A 21,730-nucleotide genomic window follows, 5' to 3' on the forward strand; every position below is an offset into this window, starting at 1 on the left:
TGTAGGAAGTCAAAAACAGAACTCCTCAAGGCTGTGAAATCCACAACAATAAGGCGCTAATAAGACAAAAAAGATCAGAATATAAGCAATTAATTCATCATGCCAAGATGGAGTGGGACAACGACAACTGGGAAAATTTGATTTTAGCATTAAAAACAAAAGACTCACGGAAGTTCTGGCAAATTGTTAACACGGGGTCGTCTGATCCTTCATTGGCCATTGCACCCAATATTGCTGCCACTGTTTGGGAAGACCATTTTTCCTCCCTTTATGGTGCCGATCATTCTGTTAATGTAAAGGAGCAGGGGGTACCACTGTTTAAATCTTCTATTGATCAATATGGGGATGAGTTCAGGGAGCAAGAGGTCCTTGTTATATTATCCAAACTTCCAGCCGGTACAGCACCTGGGCTGGATAAACTCCCCGGTGACCTCTTTAAACATGAACCTAAGATCTGGGCTCCCTAAGATCTGGGCTCCCTATCCAACGGCTTTACTTAATGCAGTCCAGAAGCGTATGGCCATACCTAGTACGTGGCTGGGAGCCGAGATAGTCCCAATCTTTAAGAAAGGCTCGCCTCTACTCCCAACCAACTATAGGCCTATCAGCCTTATTGACGTACCCCAAATATTTTTTGCAAGGCTAATTTTAGATCGCATTAGGGACTGGGCAGAAGAATTCTCCATCCTGAGCCCTTACCAGGCAGTTTTCAGGAAGAACGTGTCTACTATCGACCAGATTTTCCGCTTGACTATGCTATTTTGGAAAACTGTTAAAGTTGAGGGTGGCTCGTTGTATACTGTTTTTGTGGATTTACGTGCGGCGTTCGACCTGGTTCCCAGGGCCAAATTGTGGTCTGTCTTACAACAACTGGGCATTCCTGAACCCTTATTGAATATGATAATTCGACTGCATAAGGGAAACTTCGCACAAGTCAGGTGTGGGAAAAACGGAGTATTAACATCTAGATTCCCCGTTGACAGGGGAGTCAGACAGGGGTTTGTCTTGGCTCCCACCCTATTCTGTATCTACGTCAACGGAGTCTTCGCACAGCTGAACGAGGTTATTTACAGCGATGCCCCTAAACTTGCCGGCTCCCGGGTCTCTGCGATTATGTTCGCAGATGACACTTTATTACTTTCGAAGTCACCTATGGGCTTACAATGAGTGTTGGATGGTTTTGAGACGTTTTGTGTGGATCGGGGTTTAGAAATAAACACCCTCAAAACTAAATACATGATTTTTAATTCACCAACAATGACACGTTCTAACCCAAGTATAGGGAGAATTACCCTGGAAAGGGTCCAGATCTTTGAGTACCTGGGGCTCATTTTAAATGAAACAATGACATGGGCGCCTCATCAAATCAAAGCCCAACTGAAATTAGCTCAATCAGCAGGGGGGGATTATAAAACTCCTAAATAAATCATGTGTTAAACCAACTGGTCCACCCCTTGAAATATATAAATCGCAGGCAAGGGGTGGAGCTGTTTATGGAGGAGAACTTTGGGGTTGTAATTGCCGCTCAGAGATTACAGTTACAGAAAGTAAATTTCTAAGGCATCTCCTGGCCCTCCCTCCCAGTACTCCTCTATTGCCTTTGAGACTCGATTTGGGCCTCAGATCCATAGATGAAGAACTGGGTCTCAAACCTTTAACATTCTGGCGGAGGATCTGGATTACTCCAGAGCTCCAGGACTATAGGAAAGAATTTATGGAAGTCCTGGGATTACCCAACGCAGGGAAACATCCCTGGTTCAGGTATGTTAAGGAGGAATTGTTGAAAATAGGCCTTCCACAGCTGTGGACTGACCCGGTGACAGCATGCACCACTGTCTCACGAAAGCACCTGGCTAATCTGTATTATGAATCTAAATTCACTGTCTTAATTCTAAAATCTCAATCTTCCATTTTAACACAAACTTTTTTAATCTCTAAAGATTTTTACCATTTTGAGGATGTCCTGAATGTTATTAGACCTCACCTTGCAAGGAAATTGTATTTGCAGTGGAGATACGGCTCCTTACCTATAAGAGCCTTTACGAGTAAATGGTCTCCGTTCGCTCCAAAAAATTGTCCTGGTTGCGATGCAGACCAGGAAACTGAGCTGCATATATTATTTTTTTGTCCTGCATATAATAAGATCAGAAAGTCTTGGATTGTCCCCGTATGTAAGAATCTGGGGTTCACGCATTGTATGCACGCCTACCGAGTTTTTAAAACAGACTTAACTATTATAATAGTCTTTGCTGTCTCATCCTTTCTCTCAGCCATGTGGAGGATAAGAAGGACTTGTGACAATCCTGCCCGTAACCATACCCCCACACTAGTACCCTAGATGCTTTGAGAATGGACTTTAATATTCTAGATTGTATGGAGTCACCTTGCATCGACTATTAATATTGGCATGTTCCATGGGCGATGTCAATTACCTGTTGTATCAACCGGTATATCCATTTTATTATCGATTTATTATTATTATTATATATATTTTTTTTATCTTACACTCTCTCACTGTGCCGTATATTTTTACCTATTGTACTGTATTTGTATTGATAATTGTATGGTTACTTTTATGACTACATGTCGAAATAAAGATTGATGATGATGTATATTGTCATTATGTCGCATACCTGTGGCGTCATTTGTGGACAGCTGCAGTCCTTGTCGTTCAATTTTGCAACACTGATGGGAAATCTAGTTTCACTGTGCCCCACCAATAGGAACAGTGTCTTTGCACGTGACATCACGTGCAGACACTCTGTGTTGTGGTGGTAATATGAACTGCAGTCTCAATGTACCCCACCAGTTGGAACACCCTAGCATACATTACCAACATAGGTGTTTGCCTGACTCGGCTGTAGTTTTGTATACATTTGCCATAGTCTTGTATAAGTGCGCTTATTTGTGCTACAGGGATGTGTAATTTTAAGAAACGTTGTGTTTCTTTTCTGGAATATTCATGTAAAAATAAGTCAAACCGTAACCTCGTTATAGTTATCCTTTTAAAATGCTGCCACTGAATGTTGCTTACTCGTTTGCTTCAAGCAAGAAAATGACAGCGCAATCTTTTTTTATATTAGAAGCATTGCTCCAAAAAAGTGTATGTAAGTTTATTTTTATATTTTAATATTCAATTTTAAAGCTGTTTCAGTTTTCCTATTATCTTTCATTCTGAAGCCCTTTTTATTTCCGCCGCCTTACTGCCTTGCCCTGCTTCACGCTCGTGGAAGCAAGCGAGACCCCGGGGGTGAAGAGGAGGAGGACTACACCTCCCAGCCTCCCTAGCAGCCCAGCGCTTGCTGCCAACGCTACGCCACGGGAGCAGCGACAGGAGGTGCCTACATAATCCAGCAGGGACTCCCGCAGTGCGGGATGCGCGTGGGCAAAGCCCGGGCCAAGGGCACGCCCGTCACCACCCGTCCGAGCCCGGAAGAGGCCGGGCTGGGCTCCTCCTCTGACATTTAGCTACCAGTACTCAACTGCACTCCCCAGCTCTCAGGTACTGTTGTGCTTACTTCCACTTTTGTCATTAGCGTTGCTTCGCTTCAACGTCCTTGGGCCATTGATTGCTCACGATTTGTGGACCTACCATGAATAAGCGCAAAGGGGTAGCTGGCACTTTAGACGCATTCATTGTTAGGGCAGAGTCGCTGTTGACCCATGAAATTTAAATGACAGAACGGCGTCTTTCTTTAGATCCTTCGACCTTACAGAGATGCTCGTCATTAGGTATTCGTAATTTGGGTGACACCCCACAAACGTGCCTGCCTATAGTGCCCCAAAATTTGTCCCTGACCCTCCCTTGTCAATTTTGGATTCACCTCTCATAGCTGTCCCCAATGGGCCTAGTACAGCCACTAGAGCACGGGTATCCAAACCCCCAGATGAGAACAAGGTGAGAGAGCCTCCGGTTAAACGGAAGAGGGGTGCCGGCGTTTAAAAAAGCAAAGTTACAAAGGGAGCTCGACCTGCCAACCATTTAATCAACCACGGAGCAACCCTAACCAACTCTGTTAGTACACAGACCGATGTCGTCTCTCCTCCAGCAAGACGCGATATTATTGGGGACGCTGTCCTTGCTACTGCTGTGGCGACTGCTCTGGAAACTGTACTAGCCCACATCAAAGAACTGATTGACATGAATTTCATTTTACTTTGGGAAAAGTTAGAACGCGTGGACATTGCTATGAACAATCACAGTGGTATTCAGGCAATTTCTCATCCAGATGTCACTGTTGGGGGGGGGGGGGGGCGGTGCCAATGCCAGCAGATGCTAATTTGTCATACCCTACGAATTTCACGATCTATTACGTACAAAGACTGAGTCTCCTCCTGTTAATTCTTGCACAACATGCTGTAAAGCAAAAGTATCCCCTATGTTGGAACCTATTCCCAAACAGGTGAACACACAGGATGTATCCCGGGAGCTTCACACAAAGCCCTTGGGACCTCATAGTACTCGCCCTGAATGTCTTCACCTTGGGACCACATCAAGCAAACCGAGTAGGGGCACAATAGATAGCTCAAGGAGTAATAGTCCGAGACCGAATACTGATGTTTTGTGGCTACCCCCAGCCACCTGCCCTTATGTTCTAGTTCTGGCCGGCGTTCCGACCCTTAAAGAGGACCAGAGGGAGTCCTGGGCTGATCTACATAATAGGACTGTGGATTGGTAAAAAAACCATAAAAGGTTTGATCTATCTGTTATGAATGAGATTCTTATGGCCCGCAGAGTCGGGTGGGTTGGTCAGTGTCCCAAGAACATAGATGGCGATTTGTATCGTGATCAATTTTCGCAGGCCCTATATGGTTCATTGCCTATTAAGATTCTGTGAGCAAACATTTACCCAAAGTTCCAGGATCTGTGCGCTCCCTCTGGGTTACTTCGACAAACCCCCATCTAGGCATATTGCAAACGAGTCTGGCCCTCCCCCGTTATTCAATAGGTTCTAGGACTTATCAGACTTAGATACTCAGGATTGACAATCATCCTTACTGGAATATCAATCACACCCTTTGGATAATTCACTGGAGTATGTACCCCTTCCTCCTCTTGATGCGCTAGATGACCAGCCAGTTATAACCATGGCTAAGGCAGACACAGATCTGAGTATTATGAGCTGGAACGTAGCAGGCCTCTTGTCTAGGCTTGGCGATCCGGACTGGCTACGTTTAATAAATGAACAGGACATAGTTATGCTCCAAGATACTTGGGCCACCAAAGAACAACACCTTAATGGGTTTCATTGTTATAACACCGTACCCCCTATTCCCAAACCTGGTCGCCCTTCGGGGGCTTATCCATTTGGATCAATATTGCAGCTGGTGGCAGCATTACGGTTTTACCAACAAATAGCTGCAATTTCCAAGCTTTACTGTATAAAAGGAGAGTCTCTTTCTGTTTGATTCATTTTTATAACCATGATTTCTACTCCATTCCCAAAGGGAATTTTATTAAGCTTTTTGATTTTATTTCTAATCAAAATTGACAGCATGACTCAATGGAAACAATTGCCATTCTTTTAGGAAGTTATTTTAATGCGAAACTAATGGACACAACACATAGCACAGGGTTTCGCTACTCCGGCCCTACCTGTCGTAGGGGTGTAGAGCTGGTCGCATTTTTTTAGTATACACAACCTTACCAAATGTCATGGACATCGTGGGCGTATCACACCCTAATAGCCATCCTGAGCCTACATTCAGAGGAAGGGGATGTTCTTCCGCTATAGATTTTGTTTTTACTGGCCCCTTCCTCGCAGACCATCTAATGGAAGCAAAAGTTATTGCCTTGAGCCAAGGGGATCCTAATCCAATCAAAAATGTTGAGACGAGCCCCCCGGCCCTTGTTTACTTCCGAATGTAGGGCCAGGCATCTAATGCCCTCCACTGATAATTTAAGACTAGTATGGAGGGATATTAATAATGAACTGTTTCAGGCACTGGTGAAGTCTAATATGCATCTCATAAATTCTTGGTTATCAGCCTAGGATCCATACTCTGAGGCTGTTCAAGATTTCACCAAACTTTGCCTAGCAATGAAAACCCTTTTATTAAAATCTATCCCTCCTGCGAAACACAACCTGAGATGGTTTGACCACGAGTGCTCTGAGGCAAATAGACAACTGTGCAGAGCCGTGTCATCTAACCCAAGGTGTAACCGTAAAGTGAAACTAGCCAGGCAGAGGTTTAAAACTGCGATCATCAATCGGAAAGGAGAAATTCTAAAAGACCGCTGGGCAGCATTATCGAAGGGTGACACGTTCTGGACAGCCGTGAAAGACTTGCGATCCATGGGGCAGCTATTAACTCCCATTAGCTGCACCATTACAGGTAAGTCATGGGTAAACCATTTCACAAAGATTTATGCCGCCCCCATACAAGAGGCGGATGGGCCGCTTTGAGTCTGGGCCATCAGCTAGAATACAGATAACCCTGTCTGAGGTGGAAGAAGCCTTCCAACAGAGTGTGGGCAACAAAGCTCCTGGCCCATACGGGTTACCCATTGACCTTATCAAATGCAAACCAGACTTTTGGGCGCCTCTTCTTTTAAATGTTTTTAATAATCTAGTGTATGCTCAGCTACCTCAGGGCTCGACAAATCCACTTGCCCGCTCGCATTTGCGAGGGAGAATTGATGAGGATGAGCTATTTTTAGGTCCTACTTGCCCTTTCTGGCTAGTAGGAAGACAAACTAACTTTTGTCCTCTGTCTTTGAAAACGGAGCAAAAGTGACAAGATAACAAGATTTAAAGGCATTTTTATTGCTCACAAAGGGAATGAGCAATAAAGATGCCTTTAAAATCTTATCTTGTCACTTTTGCTCCGTTTTCAGAGACGGAGGTCAAGTAGGTTGCAGTGAGGTCGAGGGGATTTTCCAAGGGACTAGACCTGCAGGACTAGTACTATTTTTCGGATTTTTCGAGCCCTGTACCTAGCACCTGGTCCTCGAGCATCATTGTTCCGATCGTTCCCAACCCAATTGTTATAGGCCTATCTCCCTAATAGGCAACACCTTAAAAATCTTGGGTAGAGTCCTATACAATAAGATATTAGAGTGGTCCGAGGAAAGCGGTATCTTAGAGCCTTGGCAGTTGGGTTTTTGAAGTAAAGTTGGCACCAATGAACAATGCCTAAACATTAATTTAATTGTGGGCAAATACACCATAGTGCGGGCCTCGCCAATCTATTTGGCCTTAATGGATTTGACCTCTGCCTTTGACCTTGTTATTAGGTCAAAACTCTGGTCTACCCTTTTGGTCTATGGATTAGATGAGCCTCTCGTGCACTTCTTGGCGCACCTCCATAAATATCTTAAGGCTCGGGTTATGATCAGCTGCAGGGGTGAGGTTACTGAAGCCATTAAGGTAGGCAGGAGGTTAGACAGGGTTGTGTTCTCGCCCCCCCTCTTTTTAGGTCGAGGACTACCGCTCTGCCGAAGGCAGAACCGGAAGTCGGAAGATTTAATGTTAACTAGAGTGGCTATTTAGCCCGCCTCTTTTTGCTTCTCCTCCATTGGCTGGATTCCTAAACGGAGGCCCGCCATTGGAGGAGAGAGCCGTCCCTCCAAATAGGCTCCGTCTTTTTCAGATTCGGGGGCGTGTTCCTTGCTGTTCTTTCCACTTTTTAGCCACGCCCTTTTAGAACAGCAGGAACACGCCCCCGAATCCGAAAAAGTTACGAAGCTTCCAGCCGCCATTTTTTTGCTGTCGTCTGGCCGTGAGGATCCATCCATCCGTCCGCGCCGTGTTGTTGTGCTGGTGGTATAGAGAATCTGCTCCTTCATAGTGATTCCCTTGTTTTAGGACTGCCTTCAGTGAGATGACGTTATTGGCCAGCGCCGCCGGTATTGTTCTTTTTTCACTCCCCGTTGCTCTTTCTCTGCCCCCTGCCTTGCCTCTCCTTCCGTTACCCCTGTCTGCCTGTATTTCCATCCCTCTCGAGTATCGTAGTTTTGTTAAAGTGTATTTTGATTCTATATGGTTTTTCTTTGCCTCAGTTGTGCCTACTACCCACGAAACTCGCCCCTGTGTCAGGCAGTGTTTGCACGGAGTCTCACGGTTCCACTTATTGGACCGGGAAAAGTAAAGTGAAGAAAGTGAAAGGCAGAGCAGCCCTCGAGGGCCGGCAAACAAAACCGACCCCGCGCCCAAGTACTGCAATATTGTCAGGTGAAATATGCGCTACATCAACGGCAAAAGGATACCCTTTCAGCGCAGAGAATGGGTTTCCGCTACAGTTTCATAAGGCCGAAAGGAGCAGGCCGGGTTTCAATGGGGCCCAGTGGAGATTTGTGATGCAGCTGCGGCTAGAGCGCATTAAGAAAGTGAGTCAGTCGGTAAGCAGACGGAGACGGTAGCATAAAAGATAAAAATGTCTCTCCAATTCATTTCTTCACGTCGTAATTCTGTTAAGGGAGCTCCATAATTGCAGTTCCGGCGGGCGTGGTTCTCACATAAAGGGGGCTGGGGGCCCTCCCCACTCCCGGAGTGCGGCTCGTGGTGAGAGGCGCCCACGTGCAGATAGCCTCCGGGCTCGTGCGGTAACACAGCTGAGCAATAGGTGTGCAGCGTTTCTAAGGGACACAAGTTACAATCACAACAAAACAGCCTCAAATGGGTTTTCATTATATTGGTTAACATTTGTCAGTTACAGCGCTTAGATGGGGAAATTCATATACGGAGCGTGGAATTAAAAACAAAAAAAAAAAGTTTGATTGCAAATCCCTCTCGTGTTTGTATGTCTTGACCTTCAAATACTTTGATAAAGTACTGAATGCGAATCGGCTAGATCCAAAAGTGCTGGAAAGCAAGAACACCTCGATTATTACCTTTGTAATAATGGTAAATGTGATCGAATGCTTCTGTTGTCAATACAGGATTGACTTCTCGTTTACAAATGCGAGGTATAGCGCGCTGAAGGGGGCGGATCTACTGAAGCTGTGTGTGGTCGCTCGCGGAGCGAACTGGATGCAAAATGTAGAGCCCATTTACTACACAATATAGCAACTCGCGAGAGCTGGTCAAAACAGTGTTGACTCTGCACGAGCACAAATTGTTGGTAAATCCTTACCTTTGTTGGGTAATGGCTGTGCTATCTAAAACAGCATAACAGAAAAATAAAGAAAGCACTTTGTCAAGTTAAATTATAATTAAACACAATTAAAGAAAATAACACATATGTAGCAGAACGCAACTAATTTAACTGTCCACTGCCAGCCTGGGAGTGTGACTTAAGAACAAGATGGATGCCGTGTTCTGAGACCTTTAAGTGTAGGGCTTCTTAATAAACACCACAGGACCTGTGTAGTTTCAGAGTTAAGCCTTACGGCTAGAGCTGCCATCTTTGGAGATGGGAAACTGGGTTCTTGCCCCGGCGCAGGCTCAACATCCTGTGATTCTGGGCAGAGCACCTAATCTCCCCGTGCCTACCAAATAATTAATGTGTTCTTTTGTAACGTAACTGGTGCTCATGTAAAGCGCTCCAATACCGCCGGGTAGAGTTGGCACTATTAAAAGATGCAAAAAAAATTCAAAGGAATTTGACTGGTTATTGACCAGTGTGTTGACACTTAACAGTTTAAATACGCAACTGTTTAAGATGCAGCATGAGTGTAGCACTTCTCACTGACACAGTTCTCCAGTAGCTAGACGAGCTCAAAGGGGGTGTATGAGGCCAGAGATGGCGATTGATCTCCCAGCGACTAACAAAACAAGCATTTACAAGGCAATAGGTCTCGCATTTATTAAACTTGGAGCAATTGGCATTAAAAAGGACAATATTTTTTACTTGTGCTTTTGTATTTGCAGTAGAGTATATATATTTGCATAGTGCTATTGGTATGGTATGAACTTGCGACGCTGGAGAACAAGTTAATGGGCAATAAAAAGAGCGAGCCTAAATGAGGGACAGTGTGACAAGTAGAGAGAAGAGACTGCTATGAAGTACTGGTGGAAGAGCCGCATAGGGAGACTGAATGGATAAGATGGAGGGACTAAAAGGCTGGGATGAAAAGAGGGACAGGCTGAGAAACCGAGAGACTCTGGTGAAAGGAGTGACGGAATGAAGAGGGGAGAGGTAGGCCATGAAGTAACGGAGGGTAGTGCCATTAGAAGACAGTTAAAGGCTCAGGTGAAAGGAGGAGTCCACTCTATCTCACTATCTCACAACTTCTCTCTCTCAAAACAACACTACCTCACTCTCTAGTTCACAACCTCACAACTTCACTCTCTATCACTCACTACCTCAATCACTCTCTATCCCACTACCTCACTCTTTCTATCTCACTAACTCACTTTCACTCTCTCTTTCACTACCTCTCTCTCTATCTCACTACATCACAACATCACTCTATGCTTATATATCACTACCTCACTCTATGCTTATATATCACTACCTCACAACACCCCTCTCCCTCACTACCTCACTCTTTCACTACCTCACTCTCTCTATCTCACTACCTCACTCTCTATCTACCTCACTCTCTATCTCACTACCTCACTCTCTATCTACCTCACTCTCTCTCACTACCTCACTCTCTCTCTCTATCTCACTACCTCACTCTCTCTCTGCTAATGCAATAGGTATCACATATGCAAAAAAAAAAGCTAATGCCAATAGAAATGACAATGCCATTTATTTAGGGATACAAAAATGATAAAAAAATAATGAGCAATACCAATAGCTCTACCTATAATATTGCCGAGACCATTGCATTGTAAATGCTTGTTTAATTTATATTATTGGACTGCACAAACATTAAAATCAATGTCCCACGATGTTCCCAAAATCAATGGTAAAACACTTCCCATACTACTCTATGCGGACGATACGGTCATTATGGGCCGCTCTCTGAATTCTTTGCGCATTTTAGTGCAGGGTTTTATTAACCACATGGATAGTTTGTACTTAAGTACCAATTAAAAAAAAATCTTTTATAATGTTTTGTTTTCCTAGGAATCGCCAACCGAGTTCTATATCCGTGGGCAACCAGAAACTGACTAGCACTAGCACTTTCCCTTTACCTTAGGGTGGTTTTTGCTGCGAACGGCTCCTGTACTGAGCACGTGGTTCACTCCAGGAGCAAGTTCTCAAAGGCCATTAACTAGATCCTTAGTCTCCCACGCCCAAAGAGAACAGGTGCTGTTTTAGCTTTTTTTTTTTTTTTTAATCACAATGTACACCAATAGCCAAGTATGGCGCTGAGGTCTGGGGTATTGCCAAAAGTCTTTATATCCAACAAGAAGAGAACAGATTCTGCAGGAAGTTATTAGGCATACCGATATCCACACCACAATATACTTGTCATAACAAACTTAACCTAAATTTTATAGAGGACTTTATTGGGGCCCGCCCGGCCCTCTTCTGGCTATCTGTATGGGAGAACCCGGCCGCATCCCTTACGAAAGAAATCATAAGCGATTGTATTGGGTGCAAGAAAGGGACGGATATTCCATGGCTGTCCGGTGTGTTATCGAAGTTTATGTAGCGTTAATAAAGGAAGTCTCTTTTTGAATCCTAGCACAGCCGAGACTATGCATAAGAATGACCTTAGGAGTGTACTTTATCCGCTTTACAGAACGGAAAGGATTGAAAGGGAATCTAAAAAATCCCTCGTCCTTAGCTATATGACAATCGAACAGCCTGTGCACCCCCCTGGCCAATTATCTTACCCTGTCTATGAGCTATTGGGAAAGGAGTCTTTTATTTTGCCTAAGGGCATGTACTGTTAAATTTGTATTATGTTTCCCCCTCGGCCAACACCCTAACCTTGACGACGCACCCTGCCCGTGTGATGGCCAGAGTGGTCAACCTATCTTACATTTTCCGTTCTTCTGTAAATACTATTTAAAGTATACTAAGTGGCTTTTAACTCCGCTTTTTAAAAAGATCGTGCCCATTAGTCTAGAAAATGCTTACCTGAGGTTACTTACCCTGGCTGATGAAGAGTTGGTTTTCTGCACAGGCACTTTCATGAGAATTGCCGCTCCAGCATGCCAGATGAGGTCTAATCCTTGAGTCTTTGTGTTGTGTACACATGCGGTTGTTTTGTTTGTATTAATTTGACTTATCTTATCATTGTGCTCTTTTTATGTATATTGCCAATGGATTTTAGTATGATTCTTTTTCTGTGCATTTTAAAACTTACGTTACTGTGCTTTTATGGATACGATGTTATCTGAATAAAGTGTTTTTGAACCTTGGACACACAAAAGTCATCTCCAACTTGGCACATACCAAAAAGTCAGGATCGATTAATCAAATCATCCAGTTGTCCAGTTTACTGTAACTTTCTTCAAGGTTCATTCCTTATTTGTCTTCTTCTCAACATCTACAAATGCCCTTGCTCAATGTCTCTCAAAATACATGTGAACTTTGGTATACAAGCAGACAAAACACAAAATGGTCAGATAATCCCAAAAACAAATCTCTATGCCTGGACCATGTGTTTCACTGGATTAAGGAGAGGCTCCTGTAAGTGAATGGCACCAAACTGAGATTCTATAGAGTAACCAGAGACCCTGAGACTGATTCAGTTCCCTTTGACTGGTCTTCAGGCCTTGGAGACCCCCCTCCGTCCCCACATTACTTAAAGTAAGGCATCTGTGGATACTTTTTACACTGACTTCATTTTTGCTTCCTAAATCAACCCACTTCCAAAAGATATGAACATATGTAGCTCTCGCACTTCTTTGAAAAATCGTTCCACTTTTCCATACAAATTAAGTGAATTGAGCTGTCTAAAGTTCTCTTTGCGGCACTTCTCAATTACTATAACATCATTTACTCTGGTTTCCCCAATGAACTCATTGAGATGCTTCAAAGACTGCACCCAAGCAGTGAGATTGTACTTTATCCTTTGCAAACGGACCACATCACACCCATCCTTAAAACACCCTTTTGGTTACCACTGCTAGCAAGGATTACATTCAAGGTATTGTGCACTCTCTAGAAAGTATTTTGGGGCAACTGTCGTTTATGCCTACAGAGGCTGCCACCACACTGTGTCCCAAACAGAAACATTCACTCAATGTCTGACCGTGTGATATTATGTTCAAGTCAAAAAGTACAGAGACATATCGCTTGTTGTTAAAAGACCAGTTGTGGTATCGACCCCCAGCCGAGGAGCTGACCCCACAATCGTTCCTGATGTGTCCAGAGTTTCCGGGTTCATCATCGATGTCACAACAGATTGAGGCCTTTTGAAAGGTCATGTTGCTAATTTTTTGCAGTCTTCCAGCTCCGTTTGGTTTGCCTTTTGGGCCCCAGGGAGGCCTCAAATCCTGCTACCGCTGCTGGGTCAACCCTTGGTGCCATCTGTGCCTCCTGAAGTCGACACTGGCTCTGCTCTGATGCCAGAGCCAACTTCCAGTTAGGCATCAAAATCCACACCAGTCCCAATCCTGCCGATAGAAGATGTCATTCCTATAGTCTTATCCCACTCCTAGCTAAATTCATCTTGGCACCAAACAAGGTCTTGTTCTGAAGCACCTGGCCCCAGTTCAGTCCGACTCAGACAGAACCATGCAAACTATGGAAGTCAAAACTAACGTACTAATGTAAGTTTTGCAACCAGGACAAACTTCATCAAAACCCAGCACCCTACAATAGGCACCCCAGTCCTCCTGGGGATCGCGGTTTAAGCGGACAGCACCCAGGGCATCAGGGGCAGCACACTTCCTAGTTCCCCTCCCCTGCTGCACCAGCCTCCAAGCCACTTTAGTTTCCCCTCAGAAGGCATACACCAACTCTGTGGGAGGCAGGATCAGACATTTCCTTCAAGGGTGGCAAAGGATAACATCCGACAGTTGGGCCCTGCACATTGTTCAACAGGGCCGTGCTCCACGCCCGCATCTTTCAGAGGAGCACTTGTTTATCTTGCTCCAAGAAGCGCAGGCTCTCTTGTCCAAAGGAGCAATTGAGAGGGTCCAGGCTCCGAAATAGGGACTGGTAGTTACTATCAGTAATTTCCTCGTGCTGAAGAAGGATGGATGCAGACTTCTTGCGGATGGACAAATTCAAGATGCTCACTTTGTCCCAGGTTCTGTCTGCCCTGGATCCAGGCGACTGGATGGTGAGTTTAGACCTGCAGGATGCCTACTTTCACATACTCATCCTGCAGTCCCACAGATGATATTCAGGACATTTGGGCTATGTTCTTGATGGTTCAGCCTCATTTCTGGGCACAGTAGGAGTGGCTTTGAGGCTACTGACCCTCTTGGCATCATGCTCAGTGACCATACCAGGTGGCATATGCAGGCTCTGTAGCGGAGCCTGAAGTCTCAGTGGGCCCAGCACCAGGGGAGGCTGTCGGAGTACATCCAGCTTTCTTGTTTTTAACGTTATTTGTATTTTATTGAATTGAACATTCTCATAGCTTAATCAGAAAACAGCCAACAGGTACATAAGTATGCAGCAGTACAATAGCTTGGTCTGCACGTGTCATGCCATCCATCAAATAATCATTACACATCAATAGCTGAATTCTCCCCCTCTTATGGAACATATTCATTTGGGTTCTATACTGGCAGTGTATTTTCGTAGGGGTCCCTAGAGGCCGGATCCATCAGGCTTTTAGAGCAGACTGCAGAAGACCTGCAGTGGTTGCTCAACCGCAGTTGGGCCGGCAGGAGACCCCTTTACCTGCCTCACCCAGAGCTGATAGCAGAGACTGTTGCGTCACTGCTGGGAAGGGGCTAGAGGAGTCATTGGAAAGACTCCTCTCCACATCAATCTGTTGGAGTTGTGGTCTACCCGCCTGACGTATAGAGCCTTCCTAAAATCCGTTACAGGGAGTCTGGGTTCAGGTTCTCATGGACAACACCACCACCACGTGGTATTAAAACAAGCAGGACAGGATGGGGCCCTAGGTCGTGTGCCAGGATGGGCTTCGTCTCTGGATCTGGCTGGAAGGCCAGAGCATCTCCCTGGTCATGAACCACCCAGAGGAATCTTTGAATGCCATTCGCGTCTGGTGGATCAGAAATAAACGTTACACCCAGAGGTGTCACAGGGCATCTTCCAGCAATGAGGAGAGAGAACCATCACTAGATCTTTTTACCTTCATTGAGAATGAGGAATGTAAACACTTTTCATGGGGTAGTTTTAAAGAAGTCTCTCTAGGTGATGCTTTGAAGATAGTGAAGCACAGGATTCCTTTATGTTTTCCACCACTACCTCTCCTGCCCCAAGTTCTGAAGAATATTAGAAATGGCTCAGCCCACATCATCCTAGTGGCTACGAATTGGGCAAGGAGAGTTGTGGTATCCACAACATCTGGGCATGAACACCTGTCCTCCGATCAGGCCCCTGCTTTGGAGGACCCGTATCCTCGTTTGGTTCTTACTTTCCTCATTTGCTCCTCACTCTCCTCATTTGCATGCCATCCGAAGCCGTGCACAGCTGAACACTGTGTTCCTGGTCATGGGGACTTCAGGTTGTCATGTGAAGGAACTCCAAGCTCCCTAGGTGCAGCCTCCTAACACCTCCTTTTTCCCAGATAAATTGGTGTTGAGGACCAGGACGGACTTTTTAGGTCTCACCTGAGACGGTACATGCACTATAGCTGCAAGTCTATTCTTTAAAAAAAAAAAAAAAAAAATCTTCAAAAATGCTTAAAGCCTGCTGGTTATTACCATTGATTTGCTTCAGCTTCACTCTTCTTGCCGTGCTTCTCGTAGGTCAGCGGTCCTCGGTTAACTCCTGCTTGTCTCTTCAAATGTGGAGCATGGACCAGGTACTGATTAATTTCGTTTTAGGTGTCCTTCCGCTGTCGCGTTTGGAATGAGGAGGTACTTTTTGTTTTCTTCTTCCTTGCTTGCAGGCCGTCTACCATCCTCCCGTCTCCATTGTTTGTCCCATTCTCCTATTCTGCTCCTGCCCTCCATCCATTGGTTCTCAACTTGCTACCTCTTGCCCACTTCCTGACATGTTGCTGCCTTCCCCCTCCCAACCTGTCCTTCATTTACTTGTTTTATCAGAAATAAGCCGCGGCATCAGTTAAGAATAGACATGTTGCGCTGAGAAACGAGCATCCTGCTGGCCCCATGCCAAACAAACGTAGTATATTAAAAGGGAAAATTAGAATTGCATAGACACACGAGTGAGGTTACTTACCATGCGTGTGTACCATTAGCTCGCCTAAAGCTTTTCCAGAAGTAGCCTTGCTGCTTCAGTGCTTATGTGGATGGCATGCAGTAGGAGCTGCACTCTGTCCGCATTGAGAACTGCAATCCCGGGCGACTACAGAGGGAGACAGAGGCATTGCACATGAAGGCTGGTGGCAGCGAATAACCAAGCATTTGGCTGCCACCTGCCACATCGTGAGCAGTACCCTGAGGCCATGTTGCACGGTTGAAGTCCAGTGGTTTTGCCCTGTTGTGGAGTGTCTTCTCTGAGACAAGGAGCACCCCTTAAAACCTCTCTGAAGAGATCATGTAGTTTAATGTCTTGATACCAATTTGTAGTTCAAAAGCTCCTTCCATGAAAAAATACTTCCACGTGGACAGCTGGTTTCTATCATTCATGGCTCTCAATCACTGGCCTCGGACCATTAAATTTATCGGAGGAATGTGTGTGTTGGCGCTTCCTGACTCACTTCATATATTTCTGTTTGCCAAATATGCATCAAGGGTGTTGAGCAGCTTTGGACTGACTCCTCTATGTAGTCAACACCCCCCTTGCCTGTTCTGTGAGGGCAGAGACTCTCCAGAGGTCTTAATTTGTTCAGCCAGGTCATTGAAGCCTTTCTTCCCCACTTCATGATGTCAAAGACAGGTTGCTTAAGTGGGCCTCTCGTGCTGCATAGGCTACTATTCTCTCTGGTCCCTTTGACACTGTCTGCTGGCTCTTGCAAGATAGTGTCCTATTATTTGTTTATCATATATGGGTGAGGATGAGATGTCACGGCAGAGCTGCTGACTTTGGAACTGGGAAACCAGGGTTGAGTACAGGTGTCAGCTCAATATCCTGTGATTCTGGGTAAATCATTTAATCTCCCATGCTAGGAAAGCAAACGTGACCTTAACACACAACCAGATTGTGCACACAACACTATATAGATACATCACCAGTGTAAGCAGACAGACTGTAAATACACCTGATTCTATGATGTTTCCACAGGCAGACATCTACAAAGCATACAAAAACAAAGCAAAGTAAAAACGTTTTGGTAAAAGACTGAATGATCACCGCAGCTCTTCGAAGGGAGTTGTTCAAAAATGTTAAGGAACTATCCAGGCCCAGCAGTTTGTCTCAAACCATCACTCCTTCTTGCCACCATTGTGAGACCTTAGCTAGATATTTCAAAGACAAGATAGAGAAAATGTATTCCTCCTTTGAACCCCATCCCTCCTTGGGGGATTCTCTCTGCAATTTGCTAGGTCTGCACCCTAAAGCCAATGTACTCTTTGGAAAGTTCACCTGGGTCCCCAAAGAACAGATGGTGAAAACAATGAAAGAAATCAAATCTAGCTCCCCTTTGGACCTTTGTCCTCATTTTATTTTTTCGTGTTTATCATCTGTCCTGAGCGCTTGCTTAACCCAGATTTTCAATGTATCCCTAATGACGGAGACATACCTGGATTTGTGGAAGCATGCAGTAATTCTTCCATTAGCCAAAAAGCTGGCATGGCTAAATCTATACTATCTATCGCCCCATCTCCTTATTGCCATTTATGGCGAAGGTGTTTGAGATATTGGGTAATCTCCAGGTGTCAACCTTCTTGCAAGATTACATCTTACTCCACCCCTCAGAGTCAGGCTTTAGAGTGAATAATAGCACTGAAAGCACGCCTCCTGCTGTCTTGGATAACATTAGACTGAAGGTAGATCAGGGTAAGGCAGTAGCCCTGCTTCTGGTAGACCTATCTGCGGCGTTTGATACTGTCTCCCACAGTCTTTTGATTAAGAGACTGCATGAGACTGGTTTTCACTCCACTGCCCTCAAATGGTTTGGTTCACTCCTGTCGGAAAGATCCCAGTCCGTTCAGCTAGACAAATTTAGATTGCTTCCTTACTGCTCAAAGTAAGGCATGTTCCAGGGCTCAGCTCTGAGCCCCATACTTTTTAATGTATACGTTGCATCTCTAGCCACTTTAGTTAAAAAAGTGGGGTTTCAACATATGGTTTTATGCTGATGACACCCAGCTGGTCATCTCCATGGGAGACTGGTCCGTTTGATACCAAGAAAAATCTGGCAAGCAGCCTCTCGGAGGGGGCAGGCTGGATGTCGACGCATTGCTTAAAACATTATGCAGAAAAATCTGAGATCCTATTGTTTAGGTGCCGAAGCATTTATGGGACAATTCCTGGTGGCCCTCCTTTCTTGACACTGCACCAGTGCTAAAAAAAACAAGTAAAAAACTTTGAAATCATGATTGACCATTCCCTTTCAGTGCAAGAAAGGTGCTAGCTACCTGTGGTACCTGCTGTGGACTGTTAAAACCTCTCAGAAAAATGTTCGATGGATTATGATGACTGTCATCGTGCAGCTGTCCAGACGCTGATTGTCCGTCGCCTTGATTTTGTAAACACTCTGTACAGGAGTATGGCAGATTATTTGTTTTCACGCCTTCAAACTATCCTCAATGCTGCAGCAAAACCTATCTGCAATAAAGGCAGACACGACTCGGCAATCATTTGCTTAAAAACAATACACTGGTTACCAATACACAAGAGGGCTCAATTCAAGCTACTCTGCTATACGTATGAATTGCTTAATGATTCTGCTCCTCAGGAATACAGTCCAACTTTATCAGCCATCAAAAAATTTGAGATTGTCCAGCCGGGCTTTAGCCAAAGTAATAAGGATCAAGAAGGCCAGAGCAGGCTGCCGCTCTTTTACTTTTTCCGGCCACCACCCACTGAAATGCTCTACCCCTGGAGATTCGCAGCATAAAAGACTATCTCGTGTTTTGGAAACGATTGAAAACTTGTCTTTTCCCCAACTAACTTTTTTCTGAATCTCCATCTCTAGCCTTGTACATCTGCTGATTTTTCAAATGGTAGTTACTAGCCCCGTGATATCCTTCAGGGGATGATTGGTAGCGCTTTACAAATATTTCAAATAAAAAATAATATGCAGACTGTAAACACTGCATAGAACAATAATGTGAAGGGTGCTGTCTGCCACATGTGTGCACTGTGAACACTGCACTGTTAGTAAGGTGTGATTATTGCAGCCAGACACATAGGCAGACTGTAAACACTGCATAGACCAGTAACGTGAATGGTGTTGTCAGAAGGGGCTGACCCGCTCATTGCTTTCTATACCCATGGAAGTTATTATGGGCTGGTCTATGGCTACCATGGATATTATAAAGTAATGTCAAATCGTATATAATCCCAAGGCCCCCACAAAGACTAATACCTTAACACTTAGCATTTGGCAGACAATTGTAGTACATGCAATCTGCATAATAACGAAGTTTTTCAGCTTAATCCTCTTAAACTCACATATGACACTTCTGCTACAGGTCTTGTCCATCACTCAGTACTTTACCAGCCCAGAAATGGACCATTTCCAAATGAACAGGCATGAAATAACTGAAGAGATCTGCTACATGCTGCTAGCCAAATGGAGGAATCTAATCTAGTCCACCACTGCTAGTGCCAACTAGCTACTTACTATGATGGCTTCTTGACATCTCATAATGACAATCTGATTTGAAATGACCATAAACTGTGTACCTATCTCACAAGCATCTTCATCCAAACACACTGCTGAGTGCTGCGTCCCAAATTAAAGTAACTGCACCTCAATGATCATCACTTTTTTTTTTTTTTTGGAACACCTTCCATATAGGATCGCCAAGCAGTGGTAGAGTGAATAGGTCTCGCCTATGCAAGATCTATTGACTTTGTCAAAGTGTTTTTTAGCCATGTTGTCCAGCAGCATGGCTGAACGTAAAAAACAAAAAAATGCTATGACGTGGTCAATGCTGGCAGCGCCATAATTTAAAAAAAATATATATTTATATATTTCGGCAATGCTGCTGTGCAACATTGCTAAAAAGACATTGACAAAGCCAATACACCTCGAATAGGCAAGCTCTATTGCCAATGCTTGTTGCCAAAAGTCATGACTGCTTTTCACATTAGACAGTCAATCACTCTCCCAGTGATCACTTATTCCTCCTAACCTCTCAAAAGAGGAAGAGAGACTCAATTGCTGGACCCTAAAACAGCTTTAAGCTTTTAAGTTGTCTACATGATGGTCTTTTGTGCAATCAATCCGCTCTTGTGGAGTACTCTGGGGCAAAGAAGGGCAAGGCAGTGCAGAAAAGTCAAGAAGCAGCCTCTTAAGGGATTGCGGGTCCATTGCACCAGTGCTAAGGCCGCTACCACTGTGCTGGCACACAGAGTGGCAGTCCTTGACACCGGTCAGGCTGCGATGTGACCTTCAGTATTCGTCAACAAATCCCTACTGCCTTGAGAGCCATGATGACGGAAAAGTCCTATTGCCCATTCGGTTCTTTCAGATTTTTTGGTTTTAGCTATTCCACAGACCCACCACCTTGGAAGGTACTGCTTTGATATCTATTTTAAGGATGAGGAATCTGCGGGTATACGTATCCATCAAAACAACAAATTACTTATTCTTCGTTGTCGCTGCCTCTCTAGTGGGTACTCTATCTATCTAACCTCAAATTCCTCACCACCCTCCCTCTGTGCAGTTCTATGAAATAGTCAATTTTTTCCCTTAATATAGAGATATTCACCATGGTACCTTATATTATTGTTGGGCTCTGCAACTAAGACTGCAGTCAAGAAAGCGGCATGCCATAGCCTGACAAATGTCTACATGAACATAATAAACCAGGCAGATTAAAGTTCTATGAGTAGTGAAATGGGACTAATTTTCCAAATAGGGGTGCTTGAGACTACAAATCACAGAAACAAATGCAATAATATGCATTATTTGCATCCAAACACCGCAGCTAAGGTGTGCATGTAGAAATAAAAAAAAAAAAACAGAACATTCTGTGTTCTTTTCACTATACGAAGAATTTGAGAAGTATTCAATAATGGTTCTGGCCTGTAGAAATATGTAGTATAATAACAATGTTTTTTATAATATTGGTTTGCGGTCTTTTGAGCGAGTGTGACGCTTCAGGTCCTGTTTGTGGCCGACACTGACCCAAATCAATGATTATTTAATCTTTTTATGCACCTGGAATGATAAAATGCTTTGACTTGGCATGGTTAACACTTACTAATCAAAATGTTAAAATATGGCAAAATGTATTGTCACTTTTCTGGCTCGGTGTGGGTGGCATTGAGCATAACATTCAAACGAGATGAGCAGATTTAGTGTCGTTTCTGATGTAGATGATGTTTCCAAGCATGCATAGAAATGAGGAAAATAAAGCAGTTGATAAGAGAAAATTCCAACCTATAATCTAGTTTTGGTAAATTGTGTACCAAGTGTAATACACTTTGTAAACTCTGCTAAAATACAAACTCCAAGGTTGTAAGGACATTAGATGTGTGTTGTACAAGCTGGTTGACTGTGGCAGGAATTGCAGTACAAGCCCACTTCCCCTTTTCATCCAGAATGAAGCAGTCCTACTATCAAAATTAGGATTGTGATTTATTTATGTCTGATTCGATGTCACTGCTGGCAGTTTTAAAAAGTATATAGGGGCACATGCATCAAGAAATGCTTTTGCGTGTCCTTAATTGCGATTATTAAGGAATCGTAATTAGGGACTCTTAAAAGCCTATG

At 44.2% G+C, this 21,730-nt stretch overlaps 1 protein-coding gene across 1 annotated transcript in view; it reads left to right on the forward strand.

The window, feature by feature from the left end:
* Positions 1-21,730, forward strand: part of SCCPDH (saccharopine dehydrogenase (putative)) — a 168,697-nt gene that overhangs the window by 13,456 nt on the left and 133,511 nt on the right. The window lies entirely within an intron of this gene.

This window comes from Triturus cristatus, chromosome 6 (genome assembly GCF_964204655.1).
Source record: "Triturus cristatus chromosome 6, aTriCri1.1, whole genome shotgun sequence".
Taxonomy (NCBI): domain Eukaryota; kingdom Metazoa; phylum Chordata; class Amphibia; order Caudata; family Salamandridae; genus Triturus; species Triturus cristatus.